We start from the raw sequence: 7516 nt of genomic DNA, 5'->3' as shown, positions 1-7516 counted from the left end.
GAGGGAGGGGAAAAATGAGGACCTAATGCTAAGCGATTAAGTTGAGAGCAAATGTTTTGAGAATGATGAGGGTAATGAATGTACAGATGTGCCTTAAACAATTGATGTATGTATGGATTGTGGTAAGAGTTGTACGAGCCCCTAATAAAATGATTAGGGAAAAAAAAAAGATGTGCTGAAAGACCTAGCCCCAGTGAAATGATTCAGTGGGAACATGGATTGAATCTTTTGTTTTAAGGAAGAGAATTTTAGGCAGTTTCTATTCACCTTGGAGAGACTTGGTACTCTCATTCACTTATTAATTATGTTTATTAACTTTAACCTCTTTATCACACTAGGATCCCTGGACAGGTGGGTGTTCCACATTGTGGATCACATGGTCTTCAGTTCAAAACCACCTGAAGATCCATAGGAGAAAGTCTGGGCTTTCTACTACTGTAAACCATCTTAGAAACTCACGTGCATTTGCTCTGTGTCAGCATTGCCTCGGTGTCAGTGAATTTGTTTTTTTTCTGGTTAGGACAACAGGTTCTTCTAACTTCTTATATAGCGTTTTTGAGAAGTTCATTGTTACAGTAAATGTGTAGTTGTAATTAATTATTAAATTTGTAATACCTATTAATACTAATTCTAATACTGTCTTCTATTTTACCCCTGTAGGTTCCAATATTCATTAAAATGGCTACCCAGAACTCAGATAAAATCCATGATTTAAATGTTTATTATTGAAGTTTCCACATAGAAATGCCAATGAGAAATACCAAGGGAAATTTTTGGGGGGGACATGTTACAAAGTTCTTTAATATCTGCTGACAAATCCCCAAAGGAGCATACCATTCCACTGTAAGCATTAACAGGATGCTATTCTGTTAAATGTCACTACAGGAGCTAAACTGGGTGAGTAAACTCAGTCCATTAATTAAGTGCACAGAAGCACCCTGCTCCATTTAGCCTCAGGTGAAAGGCACTCTGGTCGATTTAAGAGGCTAGGCAGCCCAAATTTCCCAATTAAATGCTGAGATGCACTCCATTCCACCAGCCAGCCTCCAGCACAAAACTTTCACTTTTACTTTGTGCTGGTTAGGGACGCCCAGGAATCTGTTCTATGCTCTGCCTCTTTGTTCCCTTTCAGTTCTGTGTGTGTTGTAGCTGTTTCCCAATACAGGGTTCACAGGACTTGCTCCACTGCAGGCTCTCCTAATAAAGAGATCTCTCCTAGTGCTTCTCAGAAGACCCATTTTAAACACAGCAGAATGTCATTACAGTGAATCCTGTTCAAAATTAATCACATGCGAATAATATCATAATCACTGCTGCCAATCCCCCACCCACATTCTTACTAATTCCATGCAGGAAAAGGTAATTTGTTCAGAGTTAGAGACTTTGTCTGGCAGGCTTACATTAAAGATTTATAGTCTCTAATAGACATCCACTGTCTATTTGTCAGTGTGTCAGTTTGTCATAGTGTGGTGGCTTTGGTGTGGCTGTAATGCTAGAAGCAATGTCACTGATATTTTGAATGTCAGCATGGTCACACAAAGTAAACAAGTTTCAGTGGAGCTTCTAGACTAAGAAGAAACAATGAAGAAGAAAGGGGCTGAAAAAATTTGCTAATTATCAGCACTTGGAATGTGTGAAGTATAAATCTAAGAATGAAATGAATGAAACATATCAAAATGGCTATTCTAGACATTAGGGAGCTGAAAGGACTGGTATTGGCTAGTTTGAATCAGAAAAACAGTATGCAGGAGATGACACTATAAAGAGGAATGGCATGAAAATCTTGCTTAAGATCATCCAAAAACAGATGTAGGAGGTTTTCTCTCCCTTGAGTATCTCTCAGTTTCCCTCATAAATTAATCTCCTGATTACAGATCACTTCATTGTACACAAGTGGAATGTGTACACTCATCAAGAGGTAGTTGTGTGAACAGAACAAGGAAATAGTGTGTGGTAGTTACATAATCTAGGGACATTTGGGGCTTGAGAGGATTAAGAGTGGAAGGGTGGAGTCAATCTGTAAATTGGTTTACAGTCAACAAAGCCTCTGTGTGTCCATGGCCATTTCCTGAGTATTCTTGAAATGCCAGTATTTCTTCCTTGGAGACAGGAGACATGTTCTCTCTAGGCTCACTCCCTGCGAGATATTTCTGAGAAGAAGCCACAAAGAGCTACCCTGATGCAACCAGAACCCTGGGAGCTGGAGGAACCACCCGTATACCCCTGTCAGCACTGAGATGCTTACATCACAGGATCCGCAAGACTTCCCACCTACTGGCCTATGATCTTTGGCATTTGGAGCAATTGCATGAGTTTCATGAGTCTGAAGGGGAAATTATAGATTATTGTTGGAGATATGAGCCATTTGGACTTGATCTGCACTAGGTACAGATGTTTTCTCAACATTCAATTGCATATATATATATATATATATATATATATATATATATATATATAATCTTTCTTATACAGAAATTAGTGTGTCCATGAAACTGTTTCTTTATTCTACCCAGATGTATCCTTCATACTTATATCTTTTCATGATATTTATTTAATCTGTATGTTGAGTAAATCATCACAGAAACTGGCTTATATAAGTAAGAAGGTGGCATCATGAGTTCAGGGAAGCTTATTCAAAAAGTAGAAATCACAGATGAAGTGTGTGCTTGATAAAGTAGAGCAATAGTTAAAAAGATGACCCTCAAGGAGATGTATTAACACAGTTGGCTGCAAGGACAGGGACAATTGTGAGGATGGCACAGGACCAGGAGGGTGTCGTTCGGGTGTGCATACGGCCACTATGGGTCAGAAATGAGTGGATGGCAACAATAGCTTATTCAAGAAGCTCTGGCGGTTTGAGAGTTATACCTTGGCCTACCAGCCAGAGGTCAGCTGTTTGAAACTAGCAGCCTCTTCAGGGGAGAGAGAAGTCTTTTAGCTCTCATAAAATGTTAAATTGTTGGAATCCCAAACAGAAAGTTCTATCCTGTTCTGTAGATACACAATTTGTCAGTCTGACTTGATGTAAATCAAATATTATTCAAACTCATCTACAGACTTACAGTACTAAAAAATGTTCTGCGTCCATTTACTATGAGTTTTTATGTGTAACTCCAGGTTTTGTTTTTGTTTAGTGTTTACTCTATATAGATGTTGCTGTTCGATTTAAGTGCCATCCAGTTGGTTCTAACTCAAAGCACCACATTGTGCCCAGAACAAAGCAACACCAAGTCCTGTCATTCGCACCGTTGTCGTCATATGTGAACCAATTGTGGCAGCTACAGTGTGAATCTATTTCATTGCAATCATCTTCATTTTAACTGACTCTCTGCTATACCAAGAACATAGACTTAATCCAGCCTCTTCAATCTCTCTCCCAGAGTATGTTGGCCTTCATGATTATTTAACTTTATAAAGATAGGAATGAGGAAAGGGATGTTATTTAAAATCATTTGATTTTTATGAATATTAAGAATTCATAAAATTACTTCAGTTGATTATAATAATTATTATGATTTAAATTCTATATTGAATTAGGCACATAGAATTATTTTCAATGAATAATATTTGGAATTGTGGGCAATAATACTGATCTCTAAAATATGTGTAGAATATTAACACAAAATTATTTATAATACTGGTAATATTGTCTTAGTTTTACTTTTTTGATATATTTAAAAAATTGTTTTTACTTTTTTTCTGTTTTCATATTGATGACCAATGTTTGTTCCATATACTCTTTGGAGAAGATGTTTTGAAAGAAAATCAAGGGAACCACTGCTAGCAGCCTGCAGCACTAGACTGGATTCTCACAACAGTGTTTTGCAGTGCTCTCATTCTGAACCTTCCTGAAAGGTTCCTTCACTGCTTCCTATCGCAGCGCTAACTCAAGTGGGCTGCACAAAGTCACGGTCCTTACTCTGTCAACTCTACTTAGCCCAAAAGTGGGAAATATATATGTACATTTTTCCCAAAATAATTTAATACCATCCTAAATATGTAGCCAGATATCAAAGAAAGTTCATAGATTAGCAGATGTTACTGTTGCTGTAAGGTGACACAAAATTGTGTCTGACTCACAGAGACTCTATGTGCAATAGAATAAACCCTAGCTCAGTGATGTGACAGACTCACAATCTTCATGGTTGAGATCTCTGCTTCATCCACTGCATCAATGCATCTCATTAACTTTCTTCCTCTTTTTCTCTGACCCTCCACTTTACCAGGCATGACGTCCGTGCCAGGAATTGTCTTCAAAGTGTATAAAGTGAACTTTGGTCATCCATATTCCACAGGAATATGCTAGTTGTACTTCTTTCAAAATAGTTTTGTTTCTTTTCATGGGAATCAATGGTCCTTTTAATATTCTTTATCAATGTCATTACTCAAATGCCACAAATCTTCTCCAGTTTCCTTTTTCACTACACAACCTTCAAATGCATATTAGGAATTGAAAAGCATCTCTGAGAGAAATGGACCTACTAAAGTGCATGTTAAAAAACCCGTAATGTTATCTTGCTTTCAAGTAGTACACAGTACAGAAATTCAAAGCAAAAATTTTAAAGATAAAAATTTAGAAAATATACATGCACTTAGCATTTCATGTTGGTATATACTTTTTAAATGATACCTAAACCCAGAAAATGCAGATCAAATATTACATTGATCTTCAAATAAAATTAGTTCTCACAATGGGCATTGTTTCTCTTCCTTCAAATATACAAAGAATACACAAAGAATATGAGTAAGAGTAAATAACAAATCCAGTAAGTATAATCAGAAACTCAATATAGAGAACAAAAAATATGTTTTAAACAGGAGAATTTCCTGTTTAAATTTCCATGACTATGAAGTATGGGAAGTTTTAATCTACTAGATCCAAAAACAACCTCCAACACACAAACTCACTGCCAATACAGTTAATTTCAAGCCAGAGGAACACTCTTGGGCAGGGTTGAACTTCCCCTGTGGATTTTCAAGGGTGCTATTCTTTGTAGGAAGAGAAAGCCTCATTGTTCTTCCAATCTGATTTATGACTAACTGGTAAAATGAAAAAATAGACAAATGTGAAACACAGCTCTTAAATGTAAGAATGCCAATTTCTAGGCAGGTGGGATGTAACTTGCTTTGGGAGACTATGTAAGTAAGTACAATGATGATGCATTAGTGATGTGAAGCCATATGGGTGAGGAAGATTGAATATAAATTGAGTAAACTGAGATTTAGAACAGCTTGTGCATTCCTACATTAGGAAAAACTTAAATAAACTGCATTATTATAAGAGGCAGTTCAGCTATACTGAACTAGACAATCCATTTGAATTAGAGAAAAGAAAATGAAATCCATACTGATAACATTTATTATAATTAGATAAAATACTGGGATAAATATGCACAGGTATCCCGATAGAATATGAATTTAGCCTTCTTTATGAGTAATATTTATAGAGGAAATACTTTTTTGATTTGCCAATAGAAAGGCATACCCAGACTGTTACTGTTTCTTCAAGGTTTTAGAAGTTCATGTTTACCTATATATGAAACTGACAGAGATAATGAGAACTTTAAAAGCCATTTGTAAATTCCCTAAAATTTTTAGAATTAAACTGTTTAATGAATGCTGGATTTAGGAGACTGGAAACAGGCATTCTACAGGTGATTCTTAAGGATATTACTATAGGAAATTCATATCACTATCATGGATAATATAAATTGTATTTTCTAATCATAGCTCTCATTTCTAACAGCTTGTTTCAGCTGTCAGACATTTATAATCAGAAAAAACAAAAGCTATTTGAATCATTAGTTGTGTCTAATCTAGACATCACATGCAATGTTATTATCCTTCATCGCTCTAACTAATCATTTATTTTAAATCTTCAATTTTTACAAAAGTATCTGTCCAATAATAGGTTTTTATATGTGAGGTACATCTCTGTTTTTACCCATAAACGAAAAACAGTAATCTGTCTTAGTTGTGTGTACTAGTATCATTTAGTTTCTCCACTATTAGACTTTGGATTGGAAATATTAAATCTACTTTTAGAATTCTGAAAGAGAGTTACTTCGAGATGAGGTTCTCTCTGTAGCTAGCTAAAAAAATGATAAATTACAGGAACTTACAATTCAGCCATATTGAAATATATAGGAACATAAACAGGTGATTGAAATACACAGGTACATACAACTTAGGCATATTTGATATTAACAATGACAATGCAAATATGCCATCAAATAAATATGATGAAATAAACTGTGTAACATTGAAAAATAAAACATACCTATAGAACAACTAACCAAATTCACCTACAAAATTGCAGTTCAAATAAGAAATTGAAGAATGAAATTATTAAGTGTTTTACTTAAAACAATTATTTGTGAACAAAATGCGAACCACAATATAAGTACATTCTGACTCATAGTTACCATGTAGTATGTTGCGGCTATAAATCTTTGTAGGGTTGTTGAGCTTGTAAATCTCCATGCGAGCAGCTAGTCTCATCGTTCTGGTGTTTGAAGCATTTAATCTTGTGGTGAGCAGCCCAACACTCACCAGGCGGCACCACCAAGTAAGCAGACCCAGAAAATGAAGACTTGGGTGAGTGAGTCTGAATTAATGAGAGTAAAACAACTTGAACGAAGATAACCACGATATTGAAACAATGTGAAAATATCTGACAAATATCAATGAAGGGTATGTGTAGAAACAACTGACTTACAGCATACTTTGATGTGTACATTTTTAAAATTAAACAGTTCAAGAATTTTGAGTTTTCATCCAAATTTTAACAAACAATGACAGAACACAAGAGAATAGGATTTAATGCCCTAGTATTTTTCTTCATGGATACTACTATTGGATTATTAAAATTGCACCATTTATTCAATATTTGTTATATGATAATTAATAATCACAAGCATAGTAAAATAATTCATAAATTCAAGTAAAGATTTTCCCAATAATTAGGTAATGCTTATCTATATACTCCCCATGTTTCTTAAGTAGCAAAATGTTTCAATTTTTTACCTCTACCTGAATGTCAAAATTAAAGATTATGTGATTGAAATGTTTTATTCAGTCAAACAAGGAGCACACAAACACAGAGCAGGAAAAAAAAAACCTTAGGGGAACTTGGAATATCTAAACATCATTCTGCCAAGAGCACTCTTGATTTCCTTGTTCCTCAGGCTAAAGATAAGTGGATTGACAAAGGCGGGCACTATGGAGTAGAACGCAGATGTGAGAAAGTTTTGAACAGATGATGCATTTGTGTTGGGCCACAAACAACCAAATATGGCAGAGAATAGAAACAAAATAACTGTAGCTAGCTGTGGGGAGCAGGTAGACAAGGCTTTGTTTCGGGCTTCCATAGATTTCATCCGGAGCACAGTAGAAAATATGTTAACATAGGATGTAAATAAGATAAGAAAACAGATTAAGACAAAGCAGGAACTGACTACAATAGCCACTGTTTCAGAAAACTGCACAGACTGAGATGAAAGACTCAGTATTTGAG

Source organism: Tenrec ecaudatus, chromosome 2 (assembly GCF_050624435.1).
Source record: "Tenrec ecaudatus isolate mTenEca1 chromosome 2, mTenEca1.hap1, whole genome shotgun sequence".
Taxonomy (NCBI): Eukaryota; Metazoa; Chordata; class Mammalia; order Afrosoricida; family Tenrecidae; genus Tenrec; species Tenrec ecaudatus.
This window is presented reverse-complemented; position numbering follows the sequence as displayed.